The sequence below is a fragment of the Canis aureus genome, chromosome 6 (genome assembly GCF_053574225.1).
Source record: "Canis aureus isolate CA01 chromosome 6, VMU_Caureus_v.1.0, whole genome shotgun sequence".
In the NCBI taxonomy this organism is placed as follows: Eukaryota; Metazoa; Chordata; class Mammalia; order Carnivora; family Canidae; genus Canis; species Canis aureus.
This window is the reverse complement of record NC_135616.1, coordinates 60,017,247-60,035,689: the sequence shown is the minus strand read 5'-3', so window position 1 is coordinate 60,035,689 and position 18,443 is coordinate 60,017,247. Positions and strand designations below refer to the sequence as shown.

At 39.6% G+C, this 18,443-nt stretch overlaps 1 long non-coding RNA gene across 1 annotated transcript in view; it reads left to right on the top strand.

Annotated features, from left to right (window-relative positions):
* Nucleotides 1-700: 700 nt before the first annotated feature.
* Nucleotides 701-18,443, top strand: part of LOC144316205 (uncharacterized) — a 50,558-nt gene continuing 32,815 nt past the window's right edge. The window contains exon 1 of the long non-coding RNA XR_013382061.1: nt 701-852. This is a non-coding gene — a long non-coding RNA (uncharacterized LOC144316205). The remainder of the gene's footprint in view (nt 853-18,443) is intronic.

Sequence of the window (18,443 nt, the reverse complement as noted above, 5' to 3'; positions counted from 1 at the left end):
ATCTTCGGATAAACAGTGTTTTCCTAGGCACCTTGGTTCAGGGAGAGGCATTGCCTACACAGCAGACCTGAGTGTTCTGGTTCTGGAGAGAGTAAATTTCTCATTACAGACAGATAAATTCTCAATCTGGTGAGAATACCAGTCTTTTGGGAGTTTGATTTGTGTAGTTGGGTCCTGAAAAGCCAACACCTCAGAGGTGCCCGACAAAATTGAGCTTTATAACCCAGAAGGGTGGCACCCCAATATAAGGCCACTTGCAAAGCTTTGTCATAAGCAGCCAAGTTGGTCTTTCCAGGAAAGATGAGTCTTCATCAGGCACACCTCAAATCTGCCACTCTGATGACTGTGATAATGCAAAATAACATTCAGATTGGGTAAGAATTATTAACTGGATATATATTAACTAGATGTATATACAGGTGCCATTTAAAAAGAGGGGATTACCATTTTTCCACTACCTTTCTATACTTAAAAAAATAATGCTGTTCTCATAATTACTTAAAATGATTTTTAGAAATGCATGCCAGTATGTGGGATGAGGAAAGAATTTCTTTGCATCTATGAGACAAGCAGCTCTTAAATACCCCCAGCACCAAGGGAGTAAAGAGCAGAACCCACTTAGCAGTTGTGCTAGAAATGCAGGGACACGTCATTGCTTTAAGACCATGCTTGGATTCATCATTCCCTCAAGTTCCAGATTCTTGCGGCAAGGGGGGGTGGAGGGAGGAGAAGGACTGGGATGGCATTCACCATTTAATAACTGACTCCATTCTCATGGAAATTATGGGGTTGGAAGCAGAGATCATTTCATCCAGTTCCTCCATTGTACGGATGGGAAACCAAGGACCAAGGGTAGGTTATTTGTGCAAAGTCTCACAGCTAGTGATAGATGTAAGGACTCTGGAATGGGCTTAGGATATTATTTTTAGGCCTAAGAAATTCAGAATTGAGTGTCACAGAGGCTGTAAAGGAAGGTATGTCGTGAGCCAGCCGCTGTCCCAGTTGTTTGCAGAAGGAGAGTCAGATCCCCACAGCCGCAGCCAAATTAACAGCTGTTAACAGTTGGAGGCAACTGTCAACTCTTAGAATTTTGAGCTTGCAAAAATCTTGCAATTAATGATACTAGGGAACGGTTGCTCCTCCTGGTCCTATCCATCATTCATCAGGAGGTGACTAGGACCACCAGCTGTCACATGCCAACTTCTTCCTAGCTAGAGCTAGAAACTAGATTTGGAAAGGGGATAAAACCAGTCTCAGCCAACTGCAAGTTGATATTTGAAAGAAAGTCCATAGCGGAGGTTGACTTGGAGAAGAAATAGGAAACAAAAAGAGGACAGCATAGCAAAACAAGATAAAAAGTCTCAAATATATATCTCTAGGGAAGAGATATGACAGGAAAAAAAAAAGATAATAGAATAGCTCTGGAAGGATAAATAAAAAACTGATAATTGCCTCCTGGGAAGAGAACCAACATTCAGGGCTTTTTAGGCATAGGAGAGAATTTGCACCGTACAATCTTTTGCACGATTAGCCTTTGGAATCGTGTGAATTTTTAATTTATCATTTTTTAAAATTTGATTTTTGAAAATAAAGTAATAAGGGAACCTACCTCAAGATGATAGCAGTTTTAAAACAATCTCTGGGAAAGGAGGATCTGGTCAACGGAATACAGTCTGGCGCTCCCCAGGACCTGTAGTGGAACTCCAGATGGTGTGGCCTGGGATGTGCTGCCTCAAGCTTGGTTAGGAGCAGCTGCCTCTGACCGCAGCAACACTTTTTAACATGAGCCCAACACACATTCCTCCTTCAGTCTAATATTTCTTGCTGTAACTCCTAAATATCTCCCAGAAACTAAATATTTCCTTTTTTGGAGAAGGATGAAGTATAGGCCAAATCCTATTTGAACAGCTATTATCAGGCTGTCTAGTTCAATATAACAGTTTCTGTTCTAGCCTAAAGTCCACACAAGCTTGATTTTGCTCATATTTGTTGGTATATAGAGGCAACAGTAAAGATTTTATACACGTACATATGTATGCATGCTATTTTTCTTTTAAAATACATGTACATAGATATGAACATATATATACTTTTTTGAAAAAAGATTTTATTTGTTTATTTGAAAGAGAGAGACAGAGATAGTGGGAGAGAGTACAAGGAGGAGAGGAGAGGGAGAAGCAGGCTCTCTGCTGAGCCAGGAGCCAGACACAGAGCTTCATCCCAGGACCCTGGGATCATGACCTGAGCTGAAGGCAGATGCTTAACTGACTGAGTCACCCAGGTGCCTCCACTTTAAAAAAAAAAAAAGCTTTCAGAGACACGGCATTATAAGGAGTCAGATCTGTAGAGGATGGTATCAAACAGGATATAAAATAATCAATGCAGCAGGCAAGATGTAGCCTTAGAAATGGGAGTGCACACTGCTACTCAACATAGTACTGGAAGTCCTAGACTCAGCAATCAGACAACAAAAAGACATAAAAGGCATTCAAATTGGCAAAGAAGAAGTCAAACTCTCCCTCTTCGCTGATGACATGATACTCTACATAGAAAACCCAAAAGACTCCACCCCAAGATTGCTAGGACTCAGACAGCAATTCGGCAGTGTGGCAGGATACAAAATCAATGCCCAGAAGTCAGTGGCATTTCTATACACTAACAACGAGACTGAAGAAAGAGAAATTCAGGAGTCAATCCCATTTACAATTGCACCCAAAAGCATAAGATACCTAAGAATAAACCTAACCAAAGAGGTAAAGGATCTATACCCAAAAAACTATAGAACACCTCTTTTTTTTTTTTAAAGGAGGTCCCAGGCCTCATTCCTTTTTTTTAAATTTTTTTAATTTTTATTTATTTATGATAGTCACAGAGAGAGAGAGGCAGAGACATAGGCAGAGGGAGAAGCAGGCTCCATGCACCGGGAGCCCGATGTGGGACTCGATCCCAGGTCTCCAGGATCGCGCCCTGGGCCAAAGGCAGGCACTAAACTGCTGCGCCATCCAGGGATCCCTATAGAACACTTCTGAAAGAAATTGAGGAAGACACAAAGAGATGGAAAAATATTCCATGTTCATGGATTGGCAGAATTAATATTGTGAAAATGTCAATGTTACCTATGGCAATTTACACGCTTAATGCAATCCCTATCAAAATACCATGGACTTTCTTCAGAGAGTTACAACAAATTATTTTAAGATTTGTGTGGAATCAGAAAAGACCCCGAATAGCCAAGGGAATTTTAAAAAAGAAAACCATATCTGGGGACATCACAATGCCAGATTTCAGGTTGTACTACAAAGCTGTGGTCATCAAGACAGTGTGGTACTGGCACCAAAACAGACACATAGATCAATGGAACAGAATAGAGAACCCAGAAGTGAACCCTCAACTTTATGGTCAACTAATATTCGACAAAGCAGGAAAGACTATCCGTTGGAAGAAAGACAGTCTCTTCAATAAATGGTGCTGGGAAAATTGGACATCCACATGCAGAACAATGAAACTAGACCACTCTCTTGCACCATACACAAAGATAAACTCAAAATGGATGAAAGACCTAAATGTGAGACAAGATTCCATCAAAATCCTAGAGGAGAACACAGGCAACACCCTTTTTGAACTCGGTTTGAACTTGGCCACAATAACTTCTTGCAAGATAAATCCACGAAGGCAAAAGAAACAAAAGCAAAAATGAACTATTGGGACTTCATCAAGATAAGAAGCTTTTGCACAACAAAAGTTGTGAAGAGTCAACAAAACTAAAAGACAACCTACAGAATGGGAGAAGATATTTGCAAATGATGTATCAGATAAAGGGCTAGTTTCCAAGATCTATAAAGAACTTCTTAAACTCAACACCAAAGAAACAAACAATCCCAATCATGAAATGGGCAAAAGACATGAATAAAATCTCACAGAGGAAGACATAGACATGGCCAACACGCACATGAGAAAATGCTCTGCATCACTTGCCATCAGGGAAATACAAATCAAAACCACAATGAGATACCACCTCACACCACTGAGAATGGGGCAAATTAACAAGGCAGGAAACCACAAATGTTGGAGAGGATGCGGAGAAAAGGGAACCCTCTTGCACTGTTGGTGGGAATGTGAACTGGTGCAGCCACTCTGGAAAACTGGGTGGAGGTTCCTCAAAGAGTTAAAAATAGACCTGCCCTATGACCCAGCAATTGCACTGCTGGGGATTTACCCCAAAGATACAGATGCAATGAAATGCTGGGACACCTGCACCCCGATGTTTATAGCAGCAATGGCCACAATAGCCAAACTGGAAGGAGCCTCGGTGTCCATCGAAAGATGAATGGGTAAAGAAGATGTGGTTTATGTATACAATGGAATATTACTCAGCCATTAGAAACGACAAATACCCACCATTTGCTTCGATGTGGATGGAACTGGAGGGTATTATGCTGAGCGAAGTAAGTCAATCGGAGAAGGACAAACATTATATGGTCTCATTCATTTGGGGAATATAAATAATAGTGAAAGGGAATAAAGAGGAAAGGAGGAAAAAATGAGTGGGAAATATCAGAAAGGGAGACAGAACATGGAAGACTCCTAACTCTTGGAAATGAACTAGGGGTGGTAGAAGGGGAGGTGGGCGGGGGGGGGTGGTGCGGGTGACTGGGTGGCGGGCACTGAGGTGGGCACTTGACGGGATGAGTACTGGGTGTTATTCTGTGTGTTGGAAAATTAAACACCAATAAAAAATAAATTTATTATTGAAAAAAGAAAAAAGAAAGAAATGGGAGTGCAGCATAGACCCAGTATTCAAGAGGCAGTGTATCATAAGAATTTAAAGCATGGGGATCCCTGGGTGGCGCAGCGGTTTGGCGCCTGCCTTTGGTCCTGGGCACGATCCTGGAGATCCAGGATCGAGTCCCACATCGGGTTCCCGGTGCATGGAGCCTGCTTCTCCCTCTGCCTGTGTCTCTGCCTCTCTCTCTCTCTCTCTCTCTCTCTGTGACTATCATAAATAAATAAAATTAAAAAAAAAATAAAGCATGGACTCTGTAGCCAGGCAACCTACAAATCCAGTTTTACCACCTAATTAATGATGCAACTTTTAGCAAGTTATTCACCCCCTTTGTGGTTCAGTGTTACCATTCACAAAACGGAGCTAATAATAATAAAAATCTCAAAGATTTGTTACAAAGATTAAATTAGTTAATAGATAAAATGTCTAGAATAGCGACTGGCCACAGGGTAAGCACCATCACATGTTAGTATTAGCTGTTGTCATTCTGCACAGAAAAATTTGGCAATGTGAACCCATGCCACAATCCTTCTGGCCCCTAGAAAAGGTATAATCACCCATAGGATGATGTTGACCAAGGAGGCAAAGATATCCTTGATCAGGGTCTCATCATGGCCTTTGTGAAATAGTCATCAAGATAATCTACTTCTCTTAAGTCCATGTTCACACAGCAGTTGTCTTGATTACTAATCCAGCTTTCCAGTTATCTGTCCATAGGGACGGGGGTGTGGTATTCTGAATGAGATGCAAGTCACTTGTATCTTGCCAAAAAGGTTAGTTTCCATTTAAAAATGAATGCATTGTCATTCTGGTTTACAAGTCCATCTCATGGGAGTATTTCCCTGAGGGTGCATTTCTGGGGTACATTCTGAAGATCTAGTTTGTGGACTCTCCCAGCTGTGATCCAGAATCTTGGCCTTTGTGAAACTACCAAGGAAATGTCACCTCAGAGGCCTCCTGAGTTGGATGCCTTCTTCCCCGGTGAGATCCCTCTGATGCTGCTGCATCATTGTAGGTAGCAATCATTCAAAATGTTTGCAAAATACTGTGGTCATGCTGCTTGGCAAAATGCTATTTTTTATATCATATTTATGTATAGTATTTGTATTTGAAAATCTACAGTTTGGTAAATATATGTGGCAAAATTGCACCAAGAAATGAGGTAATGATTCTGTTTTGACACCAAAAGCAGAAGCAGAAGGGATTGAGACTTTCTGTAGGGAAGGAATGAGTAGGAAGTATATTCTTTTTGCTGTTGTTGTTTTTGACTTTTTATTTATATTCCACATATAAGTAATATCAAGCAGTACTTGTTTTTCTCTGGCTTATTTCACTTAGCATAATGCCCTGAATTTCATCCATGTTGTTGCACATAACAGGATTTCCTTCTTAGCATATTCTGAAATATATTTCTCTCTTTTCACCTACAGGGTCTTGGGTGTTTTGGTTTTGTGTTCCATTTTTGGTAAATGGTTTGGGAAAATAGTCATTGGAATTGGAATGCTCAAAAGCCTAATCAGCCTGGAGTTTGGACATAATAATCCAGGCTCCTAGGAGGCTCTCTGTGTCCTGTACTGGTCAGTGTCCATCCAGAACAGTGGGTTTTTTCCTAGGAACCTGGTAAGAGCATTCATTGGAAAACTGTCATTTGTCCCAAGGAAGGAAACCAGAGGAAAGAGCTATCTCACATGTATCAATCAGGAGATTTTAGCTGCAAATTATTGCTCATCTTTGCAAACAGGACTTCTGTTTTAGGTGGGGAATGGATTAACTAACTATAAGTAATAAATGCTCCATGTTTGAGGTAGGGTGATGTAAAGGAGTTTTGGGGAGGTACTTATAAAAGAGCAATAAGAATTTAAGGCATCCAAAAGGAAATGTTTGTTTGACGGAACAAAAGAACTGTGAAGGCCTCTTTCCTTAAAACCAGAGCAATGAGAGATACCTAACTCTGGGAAACTAACTCCACTAACAAGAGGTAGTGGAAAGGGAGGTGGAGGAGGGATTGGGGTGACTGGATGACAGGCACTGAGGGGGGCACTTGATGGAATGAGCACTGGGTGTTATGCTATATGTTGGCAAATTGAACTCCAATTTAAAAAAAAAAACAGAGCAATGATGGCAGATGGGATGAGTAATGAGGTAAGGAGGAAAAGTAGAATTTGGATGAGTGGAGGTGAAGGTCAGTCCAGTCAAAGAGCACTTTGACCCAGACCACAGATGTGGAAGTGAGCAGCACATACAGGGGAGGCAACTGCATTCACAGGGATGAACAACGTCCCTCTATTCTCTCAAGGGGCTTGTTTGACTATTAGTTGGGTCTTCCACCTACACATGAATAATTAAATGTATCCCTTATCTGTTCTGTTCTATAGTAGAAAGAACAGAAAAAACACTGTTAACCTTCTTAAATTATTTCATAGTTGTAACTATTCCTCAAATATTAATGCAATAGTATATTCAACTAATATTTTTAGTGTGATCAGAATCATTAGCAAACAAATAAAATATACTAAATTTACTCTTTCATAGAATACAAGAGTAGTCAAAAAGAGTAGTCAATATAAGGCCTAGTAATATATTGACTCTTAAAAATAATAATATAGGGATCCCTGGGTGGCGCAGCGGTTTGGCGCCTGCCTTTGGCCCAGGGCGCGATCCTGGAGACCCGGGATCGAATCCCACGTCGGGCTCCCGGTGCATGGAGCCTGCTTCTCCCTCTGCCTATGTCTCTGCCTCTCTCTCTCTCTCTCTCTCTCTATGTGACTATCATAAATAAATTTAAAAAAATTAAAAAAAAATAATAATATATACCATTTTTTGAGTGCACATTCTATTCCACATACTGCTTAGCACTCATGCACATCTTGATTATAAAAATTCTGGAACAATCCTATGAAGTTGTCTGTATTATTGCGATTTCACAAATGAAAAATGGGGTCTTGAAAGGTTAAGTAACTTGCTCAAAATCACATAGCTAATTAGTAGAACCAGAACTGGGACTTTAGTTAGTTCTTTTTCTTTTATTTTTTAAGATTTATTTATTTATTTGTTTATTTGAGAGAGAGTGCAAGTGGGGTGACAGAAAGGGACAAACAGTCTGTGAGCTGAGCATGGAGCCTGATGTGGGCCTCGATCGCACGACCTTGAGATCACGATCTGAGTTGAAACCAAGGGTGGGACACTCAACCGACTGAGCCACTCAGGCACCCTGGGACCTGGTTCTACCTGACTAAATCCATCCCCTTTCCACACAGCCCCAGGTTTATGTATATAGACATGTTTACATGTGTGTGTAGAGAGCATGTTCATGACACTATGTGGTAAATATGTACAGACCAAATGTTGAAATAAACATTTTCATTTTCTTTATTTGTGGCTCATAGAAACAAATCTATTCACAGGAAAAGATCTTTGCAAAGAAGTAAACATGCCTATCAGATTTTCAGAGGAAACTTTAAGGTTTTTGGTGCTTAGGTATGTGGCCAGCAAAACAGCCCTATTTTTTTCCCCTTTTGTTGTGGATTTGTTTTTGAATGAGTTGTATAGCCATGACACATTTGATTGTTATTTCTTAGGCTTGTTTTGAAATGTGTATTGAAGCCTTGTGAACTTTGCAGTTCTTATGGTCAACACATTTTTTTTTCAATGGCTGCTAAATGATGTGTTTTTTCCAAAACTCATATGGGAGGATGACCTCTTTTAATCTGCAGGTCTTAATTTTCAAAAATTTCCTTTATTTTTTACACTAAGCTCGATATTCATTTTCTTAGTTTCCCTTCCAACTTAGCAAATCTTCATGTGCTCAGCCTCTGCTAAGGCATGTGAGGGATTCAGCAAGAGGACACAGTGTGTTGGGTACTTTTTTTTAAAGATTTTATTTATTTATTCATGAGAGACACTGAGAGAGGCAGAGACATAAACAGAGGGGGAGCAGGCTCCCTGTGGGGAGCCAGCCAGATGCAGTACTAGATCCCAGGACCCTGGGATCACAACCTGAGCCAGAGGCAGACACTCAGCCAGTGAACCACCCAGATGCCCCTCACTGGGCACTTTTTTCAATGATCATTTCTTCAGAGGGGCCAGCCTTCATCATCCTAAAGCCACTCTCATTATCCTCTTAGAGCATCATGTTCACTTCTTCTCACAATTTAGGATTGTCGTATTTCTCTACCTGTTGGTTGACAGTTGTGCCCATGGGATATAAGTTGGGAGAGAGTGGAGACCTGTCTGTCTTCCTCACTCCTGCATCCACAGCAACTTAGCATGCTGCCTGGCAAGGGGAGCCTCTGAATAAACATTTGGTGATTGACTGAACTAATAGATGGCTATCTCCAAGTCCTGGCAGCGCCTACCACGTCATAGGTGCTCCATGAATCTTTTTTCATAATGAATGATATGTGATCTGAAGCAGATTAAGGAAGAAAAGCAGGGTTTGATCTGATCTCCTAGGGGAGCATTCAAGGTTTCCTCTGTCCAGAACAGACATTTTTGGGGGGATGCTCCTTCTGACTATGTGGGGCTACTAATCATGAAGTGTTTCAAAGGAAAGGCACATGGCCCACACTGAGTCAGTCACTCTTGCTCATTTCTCTGAGCACACTGATTGTCCCTGGATAGACAAAAAATTCTAGCCAGGCCAATCAATGTCTTTTTACCAATATTTTTTAAACTTGAGGTGGAGAAAGATATTCCTTTTTCTATTAGTCAGAAAGGTGCGAGGATTTGCACCCCAGGCAGCTATGTCTTTTCCTACAGTGGAAACTGATCTAAGAAATGATGCCAACAGGCAGAGATTCAGAGGCAGGAGAGCCCTGATGGCCAGGGTCCAGCTGACACATCCTTTCCAAGGCTTAACTGTTCAGCTTCAGATCTGTGAGCTGATCCTGTGTTCTTTCAGAAATAACCCCCACTAAATAACAACATGCTTGAGCAGCTAGGTTGAGTCCGGGAATCCCAACATATTCGGGGCGGGGGAGGGCTTCTGGACAAAAAGAGCAGAGGTTAGCTAAAATATGATTTTTTTAGAGAAGTTCATAACTAAACACTTTTATGATAAGTATTTATGGTCTTCAGCCAATGCCTGCTACTAATCTCTCTAGTATGATCCTCAATTATACAGTTAGCTTTAGCCATTAAAATAGAAAATGAAATGTGATAACATGAGGAAATAAAATACTTCAGATATAAAGTTAAACGGAGAAGGATGAAGATATTCATAGATATGAATAAATATATAGTAAGAGTACAACTAAAAAGCAAAATGATGTTGTGAAATCACACAAACTTTAGAATCACACTTTGATTTGAAGTCAGATTCAGTTTACTAGAAGCCAACCGTTGGGCACATTGCTTCACACTTTGAGACTTTGGTTTTCTCATCGGTAAACCAGGGATAATATCTCTCAGAGTTGTTGATAGATCAACTGAAAAAAAAATATGTAAAATTCTTATCATAGTGATTGGCATTTAATCAATGTTACTCTTTTTGTGTGTGTGTTAGAAATAATGAAACATCATATTAAAACTTTTTTAAAAGATTTATTTATTTATTTGTTTGTTTATTTATTTATTTATTTATTTATTTATTTATTTATTCATGAGAGACAGAGAGAGAGAGGCAGAGACACAGGCAGAGGGAGAAGCAGGCTCCATGCAGGGAGCCTGATGCGGGATTTGATTCCCGGTCTCCAGGATCAAACCCTGAGCCGAAGGCAGGCGCTAAAGCGCTGAGCCACCCAGGGATCCCCCACATTAAAATTTTTAAAACAGGAGAAGAAACACATCTAAGTGTTACTTGTGCTTGGATTCACTGATTTATTCAACAAATATTTATTGAATGCTGACAATGATCAGGGACTAGAAATATAACATTGAGCAACATGGAACCTTGTGTTCATGGAATTCAGATTCCTCTGGAGGAATATAGACAATACATAAATAAATTCATTAAATGGTAGATCACATGTCCTGAAATGCTATATACTAAGTGCCCCATGTTTGTGTGTGAAGATGAAGGTACAACAATTTGCAGCAATTTAAAACACGATGTCTTGAAAAGCCTCACTGAGAATGTGATATTTGGGCAAAGACATAAGGGTGAAGAGGGACAGTAGGACTATGGTTGATTTTCCTTTTTTTCCCTCATAATCTGTTTTTCTGATTTTTAAACTGAGTATCAACTCAGTTTGATCTCAGTTGATAAAAATCAACTGAAATTGATTTTTAAATTAAAACAATTAAATGGAAACTAAAATTGGAATCTTGCTAAAAACATTTATTTTATAAAAATTTATTATTATAGCTAATGTATGTATGGTATTTTAGATTTAGAAAGTGTGCTTCCTTATCCCTTATTTTCAAAATACCATAGCACTGCTAGAAGGCAAGTAATATTTTTATCCGTTTTACAAATTGAAAATGAACTTCCAAAGATCATACAGCTAATACGTGTTACAATGAATTCTTGAAATTCAGATTTTCATGCTTCAATCCCACATGCTGTGATAAATTTATATTTCTTATATCCATCTTCTCCTAAAATTTACCTATTCATCTATACCTTGCACTGGTCAATAACTTCTTTTTCTTCTTTTTTTTTTTTTTGTCAGTAACTTCTAATGACAGTTATTTATTGTGGTCACAGGGTTGGGAAATGCAGTAATATAATAGTCCCTACATATAAGGGAGTATATGCACATTTTTGAGTTGTATTATTGAATAAGCCATAAGCAGTGACCTATGTGTGGTATTTAGTATGATAACAAAAGCTTTTTAACTTTTACTTAATTATTTTTGTTGTTGTTAAATATTTTATTTATTTGTTTGTTTTAGAGAGAGGGGGAGTGTGAGTGGGGGGAGGGGCGGGGAGAAGGAGAGAGACTCTTGAGCAGACTCTGCTGAGTGTGAAGGAAGGCTCAGTCATGACCATGGGATCAGGAGCTGGGTGGAAGCTAAGAGTCAGAGGTTTAACCAACTGAGCCACCCAGTATGATGCTTTTAAAAATGTTACCCTTTCCCACAAAAAATAAACAAACAAATAAATAAATAAAATTAATTCATTCAATTCATTCATAGAACATTATTCTAAATGTTCTTCGCTAAATTGTTTTGCCTGGAGTGAAACTGTCAATGACATACTGTTAACCTTGATCGAGTAGAATAATTTACATAACCCCATTGTGCTCCTTGACACTTTATACCAAGAATGAAAGTTGGAAAAGTTGCTTTGAGCTTGTTAGGAGTGAGGGAGTGAGTTGAATATTCCATTCTTCTAGGAGCCTGATTCCATCTGTAGGTCTCATCTTGACTTCCTTTTGCAAACTTTCTGCCCACTTCCAAAACAGTTTTAGCTCAAACCCAGTATTTGTATTGTAACTCAGAAACAAAACATACAATTAAACTAAACACAGTAGTGACATTCTAACTAGAATTTATAGTTGCAATAAAATATAGTTATTAAAAATATTGGCTTAGAGTTTGATATAATTAACTGTATAGCCTTTCAACAAAAGCAAGCCTTTTCTATTTGTTAGAATACCAAAAAAAAAAAAAAAAAAAATGTGCCTGAGTCTTAGAAGCAGTAGTATTGCAATAAAGTAAGAATGGCTTCTTGTACCTATAATTCAAAAAAGAACAGAAAAGAAAAAAAGAGAGTGGAGAGAGAAAATTGCTTAGCTGAAAACCAAATCGTTTGCCTCACGAAGAGTTCAGAGGTTTTCTAATCTATGTAGATCTACATAGATATGATTCTAATTCAAGTGATTAAATCTTGATAAAAGAGATAAAATGTGTAAAAACACTTAAAATAGTATACAGTAGGTGTCCAATATTTGTTAGTGGTATCTACATTTGCCTGAGGGACAGATTTGTGAATGATGGCAGACATCACTTCTGCCTTTTCCAAACCCCATTCATTTATAATTTCCTCACTTTTCATGCACTCACTGACTTAGGTTTTAAATTGGATGGAATAGTTTTTAAATTGAGCACCCAATATATTTCTAGCATTATATTTTTGAAGCCTTGTATTAACTATAACAACCCTATAAAGTCTCTCTCTCTCTTTTTTTTTTTTTTTTTTCAAATGTCAGAGTAGAGTCAAGTTTGGGGTAGAGGCTTTTCCAAGTCAGGATCTGTTGGTAAAGGGCATCATGTATTGAAATTTGCGTCATAGTCACAACTTGTACGAAAAAGTTCAAATATTTAAAAAGCAAACTAAAAAAAAAAATAAATAAAAAAAAATAAAAAGCAAACTAGATAGTTTGAAGGGCAAAGAAAAATAGCTTTGATCCATAATTGATTTTACCAGGAGCCGTTTGCATGTTCTGCTTTGCAGAGCCTTTACATTTATCTGCAGAGCATGAAGCATTCCGTGAACACTAGCGCAAGCAATTCCCCAGCGCAGATGATTAATGTAGCTCTATCTTCCCCTGTTCATTCTATCTCACAGAATGTCCCTGAGCTATAATTCTTGATCCTATGCTTTTTAGATTTCATCGTTGGCCAGAATGGACTCTTCCTCATGGTGGGAGGAGGATCTGAGAACAGAAGAGAATGCAATGCTATCTGAGGGGGCATTATCTTAGCTTTCCTCTCGCCACAGCTCCACTGAGGATGGGTGACCAAGAATATGGGCAGAAAAATGCAAGTTAATGTTTTTCTCCTGCCTTATCGTGTGAGAATTATAGAAGGCAATCGCTGGTGAGAACGAGAGTGAGGGTGCCTGGAGGAGGACGCAGGGCAGGAAAGTTTATAAACTAAAAGAAGCTGCTATCCTTTATCTTTCCCGGCCCCTCAGAAGACCTAAACACTTACAATTTGAGTCAAGGGGCTTTGAAATGGACTGACTCTGTTGGTTTTGGGGATGAGGATCTGGTCTGGGCTGATTCCTTAGTAGAGCAGATCTACTGAAATTATTTCAAATACAGCAGCAATCCAGTATTACCCATGTCAGATGACTTAAAACAATTTTTTTTGAGTAGCAAAATACATATAACATGACACTGTGTTAGTCATTTTTAGGGGTACACGTCAGTGGCATTAATTACATTAATTATATTTACAAGCAGATTCATTCATTCATTCAACAAATCTTAATTGCACACTATAGGGCAGCCAGTACCATCAGTGAACAACAACAACAAAAAGATCCTGGCTTTACAGAGATTTCTTGATTCTAGCATAGAGAGGCAGAAAACATAATAAATAAAGAGACTCTGTGGCATGTTTAGACCGTGATAAAGGCTGTGGTTAGATTCGAGGTCACGGTGCTCCCAGCATCCAAAGGCTACTGTGTCCTTCAAATAACTCGGAGACCTTTGCTCTCCCACCTCTTCCCCCATAGCTCTGCCTCCCGTGATTGCTAGTGGTTTTGGAGAGTTCACTGGTTGCCTGATTGGGTAGTTAATACAGCGGTTGTGTTCATTGGAACTGATCATTTACGAAATCTATAACAAACTCTGATGGCAGTCAGGGCTGTCGATAAAGAAGGGTAAAGGTCTCTGCTACACAGAAATACTGCGTTTTCCCCCAACAAAACAGTCTTCACTTTGAGAACCCGTGCCAAAGTGCAGGATTCAAACGGAAATACAGGCTTTCTTCACCCGTAATGTGGTGATTTTTTAAAAAGGATAATAAAATAAAAATATTTGCATTTTGAAAATCCTTCCTCCTCAAAAACCTAAAGTGGCCAAAGAGGGAGGGAGGAGAAAAAAGTGGCTATTGTGCTCTGCGATGACAGTGGAAAGGAGATCCCGAAATGTTTGCTTTTGTCAAGTGCAAAGATGCTATCTGATCTTTCCTATAAAATGTTTAGCTTCTGCTTGGGCTCTTTCAGGTTTCAAGGAGCACTTCTTTTTTTTTTTTATTTTTTAGGATTTTATTTATTTATTTATAAGAGAGACAGAGAGAGGCAGAGACGTAGGCAGAGGGAGAAGCAGGCTCCCTGAGGGGGAGCCCGATGCAGGACTCCATCCCAGGACCCTGGGATCATGACCTGATCCAAAGGCAGCCACTCAACCACTGAGCCCCCCAGGCACCCCTCAAGGAGCACTTCTATACTGTAATATTTTCAGTGTAAATGGGAAGGAAAGTAGTAGGTACATGATTGTGAAACTGGACCACCCTTTGACCATGACCAAAATTAATAAACCAGTGCAGGGCAAACGTGTCTCCAGCCACCATACTCCCAACAGCACACAACAGCCCAAACATAGTGTTTCAGCCAAAAACATGTAACCTGGGAAAACCTCAAGTAAAATCAAATTGAGAGACATTCTATGAAATAATTGGGACTGGTTTCTTTAAAACTGGCAATGTTATGAAAGATGAAGGAAGGCCGAGGAACTGTTGCAGATCAAAGGAGACTAAAGACTAGAATGACAGATCCCTGCTTGTCTGGGACTGAGTGGTTTTCTGGGACTTTGATTGCTAAAACCAGAAAGTCAGGTGAGAAAAAATGAACCAGTCACCCTCATAAGGAGATATGATAATTAAATGCAAAATGTGAAATGCATGATCCTGGACTATAAGGGGAAATGATATAAAAGACATTATTGAGACAATTCGCAGAATTTGAACATGGGCTTTAAAAAAATCGTAGTAAAATAAAGATAACATAAAATTTGCCATTTTAACCATTTGTTAGGTGTACAGTGTAGTGGCTGAGGTACTTTCATAATGTACAACCATCATCACCATCCATTTCCAGAACATTTTCATCTTTTCAAACGGAATTTCTGTGTCCACTAAACAAGAGCTCCCCATTTCCCCCTCCCCCTCAGCCTCTGGTAACCCCATTCTACTTTTTGCCTCTGAGCTTTTTGACTACTTAACCTACCTCATATACATGGAGTCACAGAGTATTTGTTATTTTATGAATGGCTTGTTTTATCGAACATGTCCTTATTTTACCTAGCATGTCCTCAAGGTTCAGATTTATGTTATAGCATAAATCTGAATTTCATTCCTAAGGCTGAATAATGTTCCATTGTATGCATACACCACAGTTTGTGTGTCCATTCGTCTACTGATGGACATTTGCATGGTTTATACCTTTTGGCTGTTGTGAATATGCTGCTATGAACATTGGTATAGACATATGCATGGACTTTAGATGGAATTAGAGTATTACATCAACGTAAAATTTCCTGAATTTGATACTGTAATGTGGTTATGTAGGAAAATATCTTTGTCCCAAGGCAAGTATTTACACTGAAGTATTAAGAAGCAAAGGGTTATGATATATGTATGCATCCTATTCTCAGTTGTTTCCAAAAAACTAGAGACAAAGGAGATGTGGCAACATTTTCCAAATGAGTGGATCTGGCTAAAGAGTATGTGGGTACTCTATTTTATTTTTGCAACTTTTCCACAAGGTCAGAGTTTTAAAAACACATGGGAAAGTAAGAGAAAGTAAGTAAGTTCATTTCTGACAACCAGACTTTGCGTAGAAAGAGGAATCTATGAAGAGCCAGCCCTCAGAGAAACTGAATTGTAACAAGGGGAGTGGAAGTTAAGGCAGGATTCATCAAGGCTTCCTTGAGTACCTTGTCCCTATGGGCACAAGCTGGCCCCATGCCCTTTGCTAGTGCTCTGCTTTTAGGGTTTCTCAACTACTCTCTGTTTCTTCAACTGCTTCTGTACCTACCAACTAATTTCTGCATCCTGTCCTCTCTTCCTGTTATCTTCAGCTTGCTCATAGCTTCTGTTTCCTCATGGCTTCTACTTCCCCTTCATTGGGCATATTTAGCTGCTGCTGTATCTTCCTCTGGTCCAGGCAGCTGCGGTTGGGGTCATGTGGTACAGAGCATGGCAATCTTTGCATAGAAAGAGCTATGGTCATGATATGAAAGCTCTTTGCTTGGGCAGTCCAGTCCTGATTTAAGGATTATGCCCCGGAGACTTGGTCGGTGAAGCATCTGACTCTCCGTTTTGGTTCAGATCATGATTTTAGAGTCAGAGATCAAGCTCCGTGGTGGGCTCCATGCTGGGTGTGGAGCCTGTTTAAGATTCTCTCTCTCCCTCTCCCTGTGCACCACCTACCCACTGCTCGCGCATGTGCTCACAGTCTCTAGCTCTCTCTGGGGCAGGGGGAAAGTTGGAAGGGAAACTATATCTAGGAAACTTGGTATGGTTTAGGGTGTTGGTACTGGGGATGCAGTAGGGAAAAAAAGCAAACCATCCAATTTCACCCCAGGCATTATAATTCATGTTTGATTGTCTTGGAGATGTACCAAAAAATAGAAACTATGTATAAATGTTCCAGAAACTTGGAGGAGACAAGATGTCATTGTAGTCTTGGGACATATTGATTATCAGAAAACCACCCTCCCTCCTTCTCCCCTTCCCTCCCTCCTTTCCACAAAAATTCATTATGTGAAAGGCACTATAACGGGTGCTATGTGAAATCTAAATTGTTTAACATGTGGTCCCTGCCACAAGAAACTCACAGTCCAGAACAATGCAAAACTGAACTGTATAACCTGCTAGTATGGATCTGACTTGCATTTAAAAAAAAAAAAAAGAACTGAAAAGGAAAATTATTAGTCTATCACACTTAGTAATAGTAAATATTGTTTAATGGATTTTTATGTGTATGTTCATGTACACAGGACTATGATATAAAATGTATTTCTACTGTGGGTTATAGAAAAACCATCTGCAGGCCACTGATACAGTAGAACTTAAACCTACAGCTTTAGTGATAATCTGTGTGCTGATTCATAGCTCCAGCCTTGAACTTGTGCCTGAGCTCTGAACAGGGCTATGCAACAGCCAGCTGGACCTCTCAAATTCAACATATCCACAATTGCCCGTATCATTGTCCTCCCCTAAATGTGCCCTTTCTCCCCATTGTCTGTTGGTTAATGACATTGGCATCTACCTGGTAAGTCAAGCTTGAAGCCCCAGGAGTTCTGTACAGTGTCTCCTTCTCCACTCCTCCTTCAGATCCATTGGCCAACTGGCCTCCTCTCTACCCTCACTAGTGCTCCTTGGGTAGGCCCTGTGTAATTTTGCTCCTGGCTTCTTTCCATACCTTCCTAACTAGCCTCTCTGTCTCTGGTCTTGTTTCCCAACTCTTTCCCAAGTCTGTGTATCATATTGCTGCCTAAATTATCTTTCCCAAATGCCCATATGGTATTTTTGTTCCTGTTGAAAACATGTCAATGATTCCTGCTATTTTCAAATTGATACCCAACCATGAAAGCTAGAGTCTTTTTCTCCTGACTTTTACTCTTGCCTCAAGTTACTTTCTTTGTTTCTTCACCTATGTCTAAATTCAAACCCTCTTTCTGGACACATCTCTGGCGTTTCCTGGTTTTGTGACCCTTTCTGACTGCCCGTCAAGGCTTCTCTATCATCCTGGGCATGCCAATGTCCCGGCACTGACCAAAACACATGGTTATTGCTGCTTGGTTGTCTTGATTTTGAGCTAGCTGACAACAAGGACTGTTTCATTCATCTCTGTGAAATAGACAACTAACTAGCCTACAGCCTGACATAGTCAGCACTCACTACACGTTCATTGAAAGACAGGGTAAAGATGAAATCTCTTACTGGTCTACTCTTTGATTATAATAAATACAGTGATAATGTTAAATAATTCTTGCAAATACTGCAGTTTTCAAAAGTCATTAGAAATAGAAGGTAACCAATT